Source organism: Sus scrofa, chromosome X (genome assembly GCF_054392235.1).
Source record: "Sus scrofa isolate SSC_HxYL_T2T_F1_AM1 chromosome X, Sscrofa_HxYL_maternal_Yorkshire_Landrace_v2.0, whole genome shotgun sequence".
Classification (NCBI taxonomy): domain Eukaryota; kingdom Metazoa; phylum Chordata; class Mammalia; order Artiodactyla; family Suidae; genus Sus; species Sus scrofa.
This window is the reverse complement of record NC_139401.1, coordinates 9,479,173-9,494,540: the sequence shown is the minus strand read 5'-3', so window position 1 is coordinate 9,494,540 and position 15,368 is coordinate 9,479,173. Positions and strand designations below refer to the sequence as shown.

Sequence of the window (15,368 nt, the reverse complement as noted above, 5' to 3'; positions counted from 1 at the left end):
AGAGCCCGGAGCGCCCTGGCCCAGGGAGCACACGAGCCAACCGGAGTAGCACCCACCCACCCATGGAGAAGGCATTGGCAAGGGCATTCCCTCCAGATGGCAGCGGCCCAGACAGGCCGCGACCTCTCTCAATCATGTCACCAACACCAGACAGGTCGGGCTGTTGGGGACGTGCCTTCAGCGTCTATGACACACAGGTCCAGGCACCTTTACGGCAGCACAAATCCTCCACTATCGAATGACAATGCCGTTTCTGTCATTTAGAAAAAGACAAAAGGACGAGGGCTCGGTCAAGCGGGGGGACGTGGAGGAAAGTTTGCGGGAAGGAGCCCCCCCCACCCCCCGCACGGCCCCCAGCGCGTCCCTCCCCTCCCGTGTGGGCAGCACCTGCTGTGACTCCTTGTGCCCAGCGGAAGGGGGCGGGCAGAGGAGGTGGATGCCACGCCCTTGCTTAGGCGTCGGGCAGGGGTGACCAGAGGTCCGTCCTGGCGCTGTTACATCACAGGAGCCTCGTACTGAGTGGAGGCCCTGCTGCTGGCCCTGAGCTGCCATCACGAGACCGGCCTGGGGACCCGGCGGCAGCCTCCGGGAAGCGACTTCTGCCAACAACGTGCCCCTGAAAGAAGACCCGTCCCTTCTCAGCTCCTCACGAGGACGCAGCCCAGCTGCCACCGTGGAGAAGCCTCCCAAGACCTGATGCCGAGGCGCCAGGGAAGCTGTGCCCAGACCCCTGCCCTGGGAAACGGCGAGACAACAAACAGGCTGTGTCCAGCCGCTGACTCGGGGGTCATTTGTCACATGGCAACGGGTAACTAATCCAGTGGCCTCTTGGGTGATGCTGGTTCTCGCTCTGTGGTGAGATGTTACTTTGAAACAAGATTTTACTGTGTGGTTAACAGAACTCTGCCACGCACAAATACTTCTCTAACGTCACTGAATTAGGTGCTATTTCCGTATTTTTGCAGACATTGAAAAGAAAACTGGACACTCAAAATACAGATTTGTCCTGAGATGTCTACGTGGACGCTGGGAAGTTCCTGTGTAAGACGGCACCAGGAAAAGCCTAGAGGAAGAGGGATAAATGAGGGGTTCAGGATTCACACACACACACACACCCCTATATACAAAATAGATGAACAACAAGACTCTACTGTGGAGCACAGGGCACGCTCCTCAATGCTCTGCAATAACCTACCATGGAAAAGAATCTGGAAAAATGTCAATGAATCGCTCTCTTGTACACCTGAGATGCACACAACGCTGTAAATCAACTCTACTTCAATTGAAAAAGAAACTATTCGCGAGCCAACAAGGAGCTATGAGATCAGTGTATCCAAATGACAACAGGGAACGTTAGTTGGGGGAGAGAAAGTGAACCACCAACAAAAATGCATCCTGCAGCATCCTGCCGCTCTCCAGAGACTTCTGGGGAGGCTGGGGGTGCAGGAGTGACGAGGAGGAATTCAGTTCTAGGGTCAGGTTTGTTCTCTGGTTAACCGGCGGTACCCCTGGGACGCGATGAGGTCCTGAGAGCTCCACCCTTGTGAATGGGTTATAAAGAGAGCCGGAGAGAGACGCTGAGAGGAAGGGCCGTCTGTGAACCCAGAAGGGGGTCCTCACCAGAGGTGCCTTGATGCAGACAACTTCCAGCCTGGAGAACCGTGCGAAAGAAAGACGTCTGCGGCACTGAGTGACAGCGGCCCGAACGGCCTCCGATGTCATCCCCACCCCCTTCTCTCTTTGACGGTCATGCTGGCCGCCCAGAAACAGTAACACCTGACCAACAGAGGCTCTCGGCTTCCGTGCTGTTGACGTAGGGCCTGATGAGTCTCCACGGCGGGGGGGCCCAGCACACTGCAGGATGCTGAGCAGCACCCCCACCTCTATGATGGAATCCAGTATTGCCTCCCCGCGCCCCCTGTGGTTGTCGTCATGAAAAAAAAAAAAACGTCGCTAGACATTGCCAAATACTACAAATTATAAAACTGCTGCGGGCTGAGAACCACTGCTATAGAGGAAAACCAAGTATTTTGTGTTTGAAGTGAACTCCATGCATAAAGCCGGAGAGGCAGGGTGGAGCTGGCTTGTAGGTATCGCTTAATGACAGGGCCCTGCTACTACAAAGGATCCCTCAGGTGCAACAGGAGAGCTTGGCTTTTTCAAACAGACATGTGGACGCCTTCTACAGAACTGTATTTTCATAATGACGGGACTGATTTCATCTTCATCATCCCGAGCGAGCTTTGATATTGTCTTTCTTTCTTTCTTTCTTTCTTTTTTCTGTCTTTTTTGCCTTTCTTTGAGCCACTCCCGCAGCATATGGAAGTTCCCAGGCTAGGGATGGAATCGGAACTGGAGCCGCCGGCCTACGCCAGAGCCACAGCAACGCGGGATCCGAGCCGCATCTGCAACCTACACCACGGCTCATGGCAACGCCGGATCCTTAACCCACTGAGAAAGGACAGGGATCGAACCCACAACCTCATGGTTCCCAGTTGGATTTGTTAACCACTGCGCCACGACGGGAACTCCGATCTTTGATACTTTCTAAGGAGAAGGTATCTGGATACATATGGACGACACGCTGGTACCCAGAGCCTGGTTCACGTTCCCCTCCCCAAGGGCATCTGTAAGAAAGACAAATGTCTGCATGTGTGTTGGCACAGGACTGTGAAGCATGAGGATGCAAGAGCCTCAAGAGACAGGGGATTATAGACAGTTTTTCTTAGTCAGTTCCTCTGTTTTTCTTTAGGCATCATCCTTTTTTCCAACGAGGAAAACTTCTGTTTAAGCTCTAGCTCTCTGCCTTCGGATCACAGGTTCATTTTCTCTCTAAAATTTTAAGTTAGGATCCAAGAATCAGGCTGTTTTCCTCAGTAGAGTGGGTTTTGTTTTGTTTTTGTTTTTTTTTTTGCTAGGGCCACACTCATGGCGTAGGGAGGTTCCTGGGCTAGGAGTCAAATCGGAGTTACAGCTGCCGGCCTACACCACAGCCACAGCAATGCAGGATCTGAGCTGCATCTGCGACCACAGCTCACAGCAAAGCCAGATTCCCCGACCCACTGAGCTAGGCCAGGGATGGATCCTGAATCCTCACGTATACTAGTTGGATTAATTTCTGCTGGGCCACGATGGGAACTCCCCCCCACCCCAGTAGAGTGTTAACTTCTTAAAGGATTTTGATTTGTAAACAGCAGAGGAAAGAAAACAAAGATCATCTCTGGTCTGCAAGAGAACCAGGGATGTCACGCCATTTGGTCCACAAGAGAGTCATGAGTTTCCACTGACTGGTTCACCTCAACACAGGCCTGCCTGAAGGCAACGTGGGCTTGGCTGGAGACCACTGCGAGAAAGCCAGCCACAAGGAGCTCTTCCTGTTTCCCAGTCATGGCTCAGCAGAAACAAATCTGACTAACATCCATGAGGATGCAGGTTCAGCCCCTGGCCTGGCTCAGTGGGTTAAGGATCCGAGGATCTGGCATTGCTGTGAGCTGTGGTGTAGGCCAGCAGCTGTACCTCCGATGTGACCCCTGGTTTGGGAACTTATATATTCTGCAAGTGCAGCCCCCCCCCCCACCAAAAAAAAAAAAAAAAAAAGAAAAAAGAAAAGAAAAGAAAAAAGAAAAAAAAAAGAAAAATGATACTAGTAGACTCACTCAATGAAAACTATCCCTATTTGCAGATGACATGGTACTATACCTAGAGAATCCTAAAGACTCTACCAGAAAACTGTTAGAACTCATCCATGAATTTGGCAAAGTCGCAGGATACAAAATCAATACACAGAAATTGATGGCATTTCTATACACTAACAACGAAAGAGCAGAAAGAGAGGTTAGGGAAGCAATCCCGTTTACCATCGCATCCAAAAGAAGAAAATACCTAGGAGTAAACCTACCTAAAGAGACCAAAAACCTGTACTCTGAAAACTATAAGACACTGATGAAAGAAAGCAAAGATGACACAAACAGAGGGAAAGAAAAACCATGCTCGTGGATTGGAAGGGTCAATATTATCAAAATGACTATACCACCCAAGGCAGTCTACAGATTCAATGCAATCCCTATCAAATTACCAAGGACATTTTTCACAGAACTCAAACAAAATAGGTTAAAGTTTGTTTGGAAGCACACAAGACCCAGAATAGCCAAAGACATCCTGAAAAAGAAAAATGGAGCTGGAGGAATCAGGCTCCCGGACTTCAGACTATACTACAAAGCAACAGTCACCAAAACCATATGGTACTGGCACAAAGACAGAAATATAGATCAGTGGAACAGGACAGAAAGCCCAGAATTCAACCCACACACCTACAGCCAACTAATCTATGACAAAAGAGGCAAGAATGTACAATGGAGAAAAGACAGCCCCTTCAATAAGTGGTGCTGGGAAAACTGGACAGCCACATGGAAAAGAATGAAATTAGAACACTTCCTAACACCACACACAAAAATCAACTCCAAATGGATGAAAGACCAAGATATAAGACCAGATACTATAAAACTCTTAGAGGAAAACATAGGCCAAACACCCTCTGACATAAACGACAGCAACATCTTCTCAGATCCACCTCTTAGAGTAATGACAGTGAAAACAAAAATAAACAAATGGGACCTAATCAAACTTCAAAGTTTCTGCACAGCAAAGGAAACCCTAAACAAAACAAAAAGACAACCCACAGGATGGGAGAACATCTTTGCAAGTGAATCAACTGACAAGGGAATTAATCTCCAAAACTTATAAACACTTTCTGCTGCTCAATACCAAAAAACAAACAACCCCATCGAAAAATGGGCAGAAGATCTAAACAGACAATTCTTCAAAGAAGACATACGGATGGCCAAAAAACACATGAAAAGATGCTCAACATCACTCAGTATTAGAGAAATGCAAATCAAAACCACTAGAAGGTATCACCTTACACCATCCAGAATGGCCAGCATCAAAAAGTACAAACAATAAGTGCTGGAGAGGGTGTGGAGAAAAAGGAACCCTAGTACACTGTTGGTGGGATTGTAAATTGGTGCAACCACTGTGGAAAACAGTATGGAGATGCCTCAGAAAACTAAAAATAGAACTGCCATTTGATCCAGCAATCCCACTCCTGGGCATCTATCCAGAGAAAACCATGACTCACAAAGACACATGTACTCTGATGTTCATTGCAGCACTATCTACAACAGCCAAGACATAGAAACAACCTAAATGTACATCGACAGAGGAGTGGATCAAGAAGATGTGGTACATATACACAATGGAATATTACTCAGCCATTAAAAGGAATGAAATACCAGCATTTTTAGCAACACGGATGGACCTAGAAATCATCATGCTGAGTGAAGTCAGTCAGACAATGAGACACCAACATCAAATTCTTTCACTGACATGTGGAATCTAAAAAACGGACACAATGAACTTCTTGGCAGAGCAGATACTGACTCACAGACTGTGAAAAACTTATGGTTTCCAAAGAAGACTGGGTGGGGGATGCACTGAGGGTTTGGGATGGAAATGCTGTCAAATTTGGTTGTGATGATTGTTGTACACCTATAAATGTAATAAAATTCATTAAGTAACTAAAAAAAGAAAAAAGAAAAATGGTACCAGTAGACTCATTCAACGAAGGGTTGCCCTGAACCTTCAATTTTTAAAAAATGCTGTCTTTGAAGCGCAACACATGACATGCGACGTACGCCTGCACATGTTTTTTAAAAAACTGATCTAATAATTGGATTGAAGTCTCCCTCACCAATAAAATACCTTCTTAATTTATATGGCATCAATGACTTAAACTTCTTGTAAGACTTGTTCTTCTAAAACCTAACTAGTTCCAAAAGAAGGACTTACAGTGATTCGTGAACGAAAACGTGGCCACATATTCTTAGACAATCCCATACGCGGACGCGAACACTCCTTGAACTGAACATAAACCACAGCAACATTCAAGCCACTTCAACACTTTGGGTTTGACCATGGCGAAATCAAGAGAAACCAACAATTAACTGAGTGTCTAGTTGTGAGACCTCCGTACAATGTGCACAGAGGTGATGCCTGTCATTTTACTGGATTAATATCACTTAAAAAAATCACCTTTTTGACTCAAGTGAGTAAAATGGCTCATCTTCACTTGGTAAAAACTGCTTGAGACAAATCTCACCCCATCTACTCACAACGCAGGGAAATAAAGTTATCCATCCCCTTTTCTCCAAGAGAGGAACTAAATTTTCACGGAGAGATGTGAGAATGAAATCATGCATTTTTGTCTTTTTTTTTTTTTCCTTTTCTAGGGCTGCTCCCGCGGCATATGGAGGTTCCCAGGCTAGGGGTCTAATCGGAGCTGCAGCCGCTGGCCTACACCACAGCCACAGCAACAGGGGATCTGAGCAGCATCTGCAACCTAAACCACAGCTCACGGCAACGCCGGATCGTTAATCCACTGAGAAAGGGCAGGGACTGAACCTGCAACCTCATGGTTCCTAGTCGGATTCGTTAACCACTACGCCACTATGGGAACTCCTAAAATCATGCATTTTTAAATCCAGGGGTCTGCTGCTGAGTTTCATATACATAAATGTGCTGGTATTACGGTGCTCTTCCAAGTTCTGGGGGGCGGGGGTCTTTCGCAACACAGAGTTTCTGATTTCAGTGGCAGCGAAGTCACTTCGGGCTACCGTGCGGCATCTGCCTGTCTGGGCAGCTCAGAAGCCAAGGCCAAAAGCGGGGCGCCCTGGTCCTCTTCGCTACAAAACCAGTGGTGAGCAATCACTTCAAGATCACATTCTGACACCAAGGACCTTTTTTTTTCTCCGGCCAGGGCGTGCATTGGCTTGACGTGGGATCTCAGTTGCCAGACCTGGCACTGCAATGTGGCTGAAGCACTGAAAGGTCTGGATCCCAACCCTGAGACCAGCAGGGATTCCCGCTCTAAGCACTGCCCCCCAAACCCCTCCTCCTCAGCTGTGTTTGAACATGATCTTTTTTTTTTGTTTTCTTCCTTCCTTTTTAAGGCCACACCTGCGGCATATGGAAGCTCCCAGGCTAGAGGTTGAATCAGAGCTGCAGCTACAGGCCTACACTACAGCCACAGCAATGCCAGAGTCTTAACCCACCGAGCAAAGCCAGAGATCAAACCTACATCCTCATGGACATTATGTCAGGTTCTTAACTCGCTGAACCACAGTGGGAACTCCTGAAGGTCCTTGAAGGCAGCTATGAAGTCAGAGCAAGGGGCCTATGAGTTCCCAGCCAGAGAGCCCAACTACGTGCAGTTTCTTCTCCAGGAGGGACCAGGCTTCTATGGAGCAGACAAGGAAAAGTCAAATTATGTGATGGCTCAGGGTCCACGTGGGAGAGGGGGTGAGGGCTGGACGCTTTCTAGAAACTCCCAGGGCAGGGCCTGCACAGGGAGGAGCGGCTGGGCAGCTATTAGTGCTATTCTGCCACCCACCAGCACCCCGAAAGCAGAGGGCCCCCTGGAAGGGCCTGAGGAACAAACCACCCTCGCCCAAGTGTGTCAGCCCAGACCTGGCGCCCCGGTGGTGACAACCTGCAGGTAGGGAGCCCCTCCTGCGGGGCTCCACCCAGGCACCCTCTTTCTCGCCCGGAGACCCCGGCGCGTTCCAACACCCAGCGGCTTTCCAACCGCAGCCGCCCCCAGCTGGAGCTCTGCGTTCTCCAGCGGGGCCTTCCAACCCCCCTCCTCCAGTTCTAGAATAAAAGAGCTTTTTCTGCACCGGTAGATCCTCGTCCGCCTCCAACAGAAAGGAAAGAAATGAAAGGGTTCTTAATGAGTGCAACTGTGTTTATTTTCCTGCCTGACCCAGTTTCGATCGGAGGCACCTCCAATTAGGTCGACGGGAGGTCCTGGGATTGCGCAAAAAGGAAGTCAGCGCCCTCCTGCGCGGCGAGGCGGGGCCCCCACACCCCCTCACTGTGCCGCCTGCAGAGGAAGAAACAATCAGTGCGGACTGATGACAGTTCTGGTGGTTCCCCAATCAAAGACAACTCTTCCAACCGAAATACTCATTTGGGGCTAAATCCGGCGGGAAGCTGAAGGGGACGTTATTTATAGCATCTCTCCTTTGCACGATTTCATTTCAAGGGGCAAAAGCTCCTCTTAATCACGGTTCCGTCACCACTCCGACGCAAGAGAAACGGTGTCTACCAGGGTTTCGCGGGCTTGCGGATGTGCGGGGCGCATTTAACCGGCTCTCATGCTCGTGCTCGGGGAAGGGAGAGGACTCTGCCCCCCAAACAACGAACTCTTAACTACTGTCAAGGGCACACTCGGAAGAGCTCCTGCAGCGCTGGCTCCGGGAGTTGAAGGCAGAAAGGGCAAAAGCGAGCTCGTTCCCTGGCGCCGGGAGGGCGCGGGGCTGGGAAACGGGGATGTCCGCCCGCCGACTCAGGGAGGGGACGCCGGCGCCCGGCGACAGCCGCTGTGCCCAAGCCGCTCATAACCACCTGCCGGGGGAGGAAACGTTCTCCGAACATCCTCTGAAGACGCCCTCGGCTCCTCCCCGGGACCCGGGACGGAGGAGCGTTGGGCCCACGTCTCGGCTCCGCGCTCAGTCTGCGGGCCTTTACGCTGGAGGAATCCGCGGCTTAGAGTCCGGTTCTGGATGAGGCCCCGGCCTCTGGGGCCCGACTCCACGCAGACGAGAAGAGAGAGCCGCTGCGGCTGGAGCGGCTGCTCGGACGACCTCAGCGGAAGACCGCACTTTCGCCCGCGGCCTCGGACACCTGCTCCGCGGACCGGACGCAGCGGGTCTACCTTCCCGCGCGCTTCCCCATAACGAGTTTCCTCTACAAACGTAAACGGAGTTTCTTTTGATTTCACCACCAGCGGTCAGTGCCGATGAAAAAGGGAATGTACGTTCCCACCTTTCCATGTACATCTTGATAATCGGCCGGGGACCAGCGGGCTGCGGAGAAGCAGGCTTGTGTCCTCACGCTGCACACCTGGTCCGCGGGTAGAACTGAGACGAAGCCGAAACCTGGCCACGGAAAGCTCCGGTTGTCCCACCACAGTAGGAGTGACTCCATAAATGATGGCCTTTAGCGTTGAACCCCAATTACAGGAGAAGAGACTGGGCGGGGAACGTGAAAACATTACCGGTGGTTTAATTTTGTGTTTTTTTCCTACGGACTTATCTTCATGTACCAACGAAGTGACTATTATCCTACAGGAAGAAAAATATTCCCTCCAAAGTTAATTTTTTTTTTCTCACGAACTTTACAGTTGTATTTATTTACTTTGGAGTCAAAATGATAGAATCCAAGAACTATAATTTTGCTACCTGAGTTCACATGCCTAGCAGTGGCGATGCCCTTTGAATATGGGAATAAAGTAGTGTGATAAAGTGAAGTCCTCAAAAGAATTTTCCTAACAGGGGAAAATGGCCATGACACAGTGCTATGTAGAAAAAAAGTAGGTTTCAAGATGCAATGCACATGTTGCTAAATTTTCTTTTTTATGCACACACACACAAATGAAAGACACCCTCTAAAATATTCTCACACTTGTTTCTCCAGGGCTGGGATCACGCTGGACTTCTCTCTGTGTGTGAGTGTGTCTCTTTCTGTATTTTCCAAATTTTCTCCTGTGAACATGACGCGCTTTCATATTCATTAAAATGTAATTAAAATCTGGCAGTGTCTTCAGAATTCACCAGTGTGAGAACAACTCAGCTCAGGAAATAAAGCTGCAGGGTTGGGAGAGCAGACAGGAGGGGGCTCTTCTTGGGTTAGAAAAAGAATGCTGCTCTTCACAGAATCAAAAACAGTCCCCGTCCCCCCCCCCCCCCGCTGGGGGGGCTCATTCAGAAAGGGTCCTTTCTGTGCCTGGCTGCCCTTCTGGGTTAATGAATGGCTGGCCGGGGCTGCCATCCAAACCCTGTGTGCACAGCCATGAAGGATGCTGACGTGACAGGAAAGGCGTCCTCGCCTGGAGTGACCTCCAGGACTGTCTGTGCCCCTCCCAAGCAGCCCCCGGGTCCTCTCTCAGACCCTCCGAGCTGCAAAAGGCACCCATCCCACACCTCGGTGCCTGATCGGGAGGAGGACCCAGAAGGAAGCCTTCCTGAAACCCTTCCACCTGGGAACAGCAAAGCACGGCTCAGAAAGTCCGCATCACGAGCCAGACGGTGTGCAAAGACTAAGTTCACGGTGTTCTTTTTATAGTCTCCTCTCTCCACAGTGACATTCAAGTTCACCTACCATGATGTCAACGCCAAGTGCCTCGGGAGACACTGACAGCTACGGCTCCCACCTAACAGCAGTTCGCCCCGTTTTCATAACGACTTTGGTCTGTAAGCTAATGCTTCCGACTAGTTCGTAAACTACCTTACAGATGTTAAGTGTCTCTAAGCCTGAGAGGCTGGGATCAGATTCTCCAGCATGTGCATTAGGCCCTCAAACAAATTTCAGGAATACACACAGGCTGGTTATGAAACGTCTGAGACACTGCGATTTTTCACCCACAGACGTGGGATTTATTTTGGCCTTGACCATTTCCTTTTCTGCGGTGAGTGGCGTCAGAAGAGAGGTATCTACTCATAGAATGTGGCCTCCAGAGTTTTGAAAAATAAACCCTGTGGCTTTTTCTGTCCATATAAAGGTGGGTGAGGCCGTGCCCTTTGAGGCAGCCGGCATCTCAAAAGACCTTGGCGTTAAAGCATATTTTGGTCCCTGAATGTAAATGAGTAACAACAAAAAAGCTTTTTTTAATATTTATTTTTTGCTTTTTTTAGGACCGTGGCACATGGAGGTTCCCAGGCAAGGGGTTCAATTGGGGCTATAGCTGGTGGCCTGCGCCACAGCCACAGCAATGTGGGATCCGAGCCATGTCTGCAACTTACACCACAGCGCACGGCAACGCCAGATTCCCTACCCACTGAGCGAGGCCAGGGATCGAACCTGTGTCCTTGTGGATACCAGTCGGATTGGTTTCTGCTGCACACAATGGGGACTCCCCCCCCCCCCAAAGCTTTTGAAAAGAAAAATACTTAAAAACACCGCGAACCCAACTATCCAGTGAGGTCCAATGAGCCTCGTGTTTATATCCGTAAATGTAGAACTCAGTTTTGCAATCGAGTGCTCTGCAGCTTACGTTTCCACAGTCTCAGACTGGTAACATCAAACTCCAAAATAAAATACTGACAGTAGCAGTGAGTAGGATTCGTCAGCCTCGGTGCTCTGGGCATTTGGGACCACGGAAATCTCCGCCAACAGGCTGCCCTGGGCACATAGAATGTCGAGCAACAGCCCTGGTACCCCTGCCCCCACCCCACCCCCGCCACGAGAGGCCGGAGCACGCCTCTCCCTGCCGAGTGTCTCCAGGCATGACCAATGTCCCCTGGGGAGGGGCGGGACACTGCCTGGGAGGGAGACCTCCTGGGTGAGGGCCGTTACAGAGTCCAGAGCCACCCCTCGCATGGCAGGACAGCCCGCACACTCCCCAAAGCTTCAACTCCCTGAACACCAGCAGCGCCTTCGCCAAGCAGCCACGACGCGGATCCCGACCCGAGCATGCGGCGGACCTGCTGAGCTGCCCGCAGATGCACTTCGACTCAGAGCCCGCGGGTACCCGGGGGAGAAATACAACAGGTGCGTTTCTCCAGGTCAAAGTGGGCGCGACTCCCACCTGCGCTGCCTCCGAAACACCTGCGTGCTGTCAACGGCTTCGACATTTTTTAAATGATTGAAAAGAAAATCAAAACGATCGTATTTGGCCACCCGTGAAATTGGTTGGACATTGAAATTCCTGTGCGCATCAACACAGTCATGTGGGCACCCAGCCACGGTCATTCATCTGCGGACCAGGAGGGAGCGGCTCTAGGGGCACAGGGCAGAGCTGGGCAGCAGAAACCAGCGCCCGCAAAGCCTCAGCGCGCTCCTCTCCAGCCCCTGACAGAAGACGTCTGCCGACCTTGCTCTCCTGAAGATCTCCCCTTTCTACAGGAGACGACGACGACGGCCTGGTCACTTCCCCGCCGGGTAACTTGAGGGGGGTGCCAGCCAACATACCAACCACTTTAAAAAGAAGAGCTGGGGGAGTTCCCGTCGTGGCGCAGTGGTTAACGAATCCGACTAGGAACCATGAGGTTGCGGGTTCGATTCCTGCCCTTGCTTGGTGGGTTAACAATCCGGCGTTGCCGTGAGCTGTGGTGTGGGTTGCAGACCCAGCTCGGATCCCGCGGTGCTGTGGCTCTGGCGTAGGCCAGTGGCTACAGCTCCGATTCGACCCCTAGCCTGGGAACCTCCATATGCCGTGGGAGCGGCCCAAGAAATAGCTTAAAAAAAAAAAAAAAAAAAAAAAAAAAAGAAGAGCTGGAGTGCCCGCTGTTGACTTAGCGGTGATGAACCCAACTACTATCCATGAAGACGCAGGTTCCACCCCTGGCCTCACTCCGTGGGTTAAAGATCCGGTGTTGCGGTGAGCTGTGGTGTAGGATCTGGCGTGGTTGTGGCTGTGGCTGTAGCCTGGCAGCGGTAGCTCTGATTGGATCCCTAGCCTGAGAATTTCCATATGCCTGGGGCTTTGGCCCTAGAAAGTAAAATAAATGAATAAGTAAATAAATAAACAAATAAAAAGGAAAGGAAGAGCCAAGAAAACACCACAGCTGCGGTCTGCTGTGAATGGCTTTTGAAGGGGGTACCTGCTGAAACTAGGGGCGTCTCCTGGAGACAGGTATCAGCCCTCACTTTCTGACGCACAGCGCCCAACGCAGAGAACAGGCATGACTTCGAGGTGACTCCCAAGCTTGGGGATGCGCTGCGGGCAACGTGTAGGAGAAGCAGCAGACTGGGGGACTCCAGCACGGTTCCAAGGGAGCACGGCATGTATAGACCACACAGCCTCTTATTAAAGGCTGCAAACACTTCCACCGCCACGTATGAAGCTCAGCACTGGTGCCTCCCACACAGAAGGACGTCGCGGGTGCTCAGGTCAAGCAGCTTATGTGCCCTTTGTTCTGACCTCACACTCAGTCAAAACACCGACAAGCAAGGGACCTCTCCTCTCCTCCTCCCCCTGACACTTCAAACACGGTTGGCGCGCCCTGCAAAAAATACTGACTCACCACGGAGCCGCTCTGGCAAAGTCAGAGGGTTCTTTCAAATGTTACACCGTGACCACGCAACCTGGCCATTCTACTCTCAGGTACACGCCCAAGAGAAACGAAGACGTGTGTGCCACACACGCCTTGCACAGGAATGTTCACGGCTGCTTACTCATGATGACGGAAAGCCACCTGCCACACAAATGCCGTCCACTGAGGGCTGAGGGGACAAGATGTGGCAGAGCCAAGGGACGGGATAGTACCGGGCCACAAAAAAAATTCCCGCTACAGCATGGACAAATCTTGAAAACATGATGCCGCGTTAAAACCAGCCACAAACTGAACACATTTTTTAATTTTATAAATTTTGGAATACATACATTTTATTATTAAAATTCTATCAACTGTCATTGAAAAACTTTTCCTTAAATTTTTAAATGTTACATAAAATGTAAAATTTTATTAAAATAAGATGTTTAAATAAATTGTGACAATAAATACATTTCGATACTAAAATTTCAGGGCATTCCCTGGTGGCCTAGCAGTTCAGGATTCAGCATTGTCACTGCTGTGGTTGGGGTTTGATCCCTGGCCTGGGAAATTCCACATGCCACAGGCACAACCCCCCTGCCCCCGATTTATAGATTTTTAATAAACATAATTTTTAAAATAAATGGCTATAATTAATTGCATATATATTAATTAAAAAAAAGCTTACACTTCTCAAATATTTAAGCACAATACTGAAATTCTAATACAGTTGACCCTTGAACGTGGTGGTTGGGGGTCTGACTCCCTGCACGGTTGTTGAAATGCACTTCCTGGTTTTGACGGGGGGTGGGGGTGGGCTCCGTGTCTGTGGTTCCTCATCTGTGGACTCAACCACGGACCGTGCGGGACAGAAGCATATTTAACGGCCCTGCGCAGTTCAAACCCAGGTTCTTCTAGGGTCCATCGTACCCATTTACTTTGTTATATATTGGGTCTTAAACAAAAAAGATTCACTAAGAGCCTTACTTTGGTTAAATTTAGGTCTACCATTTTAGTTTGGATGGGTTCTCTTCAAACAAGACAGCAAAAGTCTTCCCCAAATTTCCCGCTTCGTGTTTTTAAAACTTTAAAAAGCCCTAGGATTTTTTTTTTAAATAAAAAATTAAACAAAGAACCAGAAAGCACGAAAAATAAATGACACAATGAAATCCCAAATCTCATCTACCAAAAGACAATAGCACTTTTTTTTGGTGGGGGATGGGAAGGGGAACCAGCAGCTTTGGTTTGGGATGGGCGTCCACCCCTTTTTTTTCCCCACATAGTTACTGAACTTCGTTTTTTTCTTTTTCACATTTTAAATGAAAGAACAGTTGACTTACAATGTGGTGCCAATTTCCTGAACTTCATTTTTAGGTGTATAATCTACATGTACAGGGTTCCCACTAAGAATCCTACAGCGGCATTGTCTTTCCTTTTTTTTTTTAAGCCGTCCCCAGGCAGATGGAAGTTCCTGGGCCAGGGATCGAACCCGTGCCACAGCAGCGACGGAAGCCTTTGCAGTGACAACACCAGATCCTGAACCCACTGCACCACAAGAGAACTCCTGGTGGCATTTTCTTGTAATGCAAAAAGGTAGCATTTATTCGTTGTTTACTTCATGACAGGTATTTGCTGAGCACTTTAATTTATTATACAATCCTTACAACTCACTGTGGTAGGTACTATAATCAGCCCTATTTGAAAATTGATTTTCTTTTCTTTTTTTTCTTGGGGGCGGGGGTGGGCTTCAATTCTTGATGCCTGTGCGTCTGCAATTTGGTTTGCTCTTCTGGATATCTTATCACCTCATTAGATCTATAAATAGAAAGCTACATGTTCTTCTAATAAGTTTCAAGGTTAAGTAGCACATCAATTTGCAGACAGATGCAAATCATATTAAGAAGCTAATAAAGCACAGAACTGAGATACAGCAACCAAATAGATCTAGACTCATGCGCGCAATTATAATTAATTGTGCAGCTTAATTTTAATTCACAATGTTAACAAAAGAGACTAATTTTTAGAAGGTGTCCTCTGCTCCTGGTGAGACCCAGAAACGTCTCTAATAGCTGGTTCTGTATCCCCAATTCTTAGGAGGCAATAAAAGGCCAGTTCGTCATACAGAATCGACTAAACCACCCAGGATGACTTAATGATGCTCTATGTCCTACCACCTGCCGCTTCAGCCGGGAGAAAGGTCTCAGCTTCCTCCCCAAAGCATCATTTTTAAACAAAAGGTGTTACTCCGTTTCCACAAAACGGAATCCTGCTTCTCAA

At 49.2% G+C, this 15,368-nt stretch overlaps 1 protein-coding gene across 4 annotated transcripts in view; it reads right to left on the bottom strand.

Annotated features, from left to right (window-relative positions):
* The window catches only part of TBL1X (transducin beta like 1 X-linked), a 245,118-nt gene that overhangs the window by 62,725 nt on the left and 167,025 nt on the right, over positions 1-15,368 (bottom strand). The gene's annotated exons all lie outside the window — the stretch shown is intronic.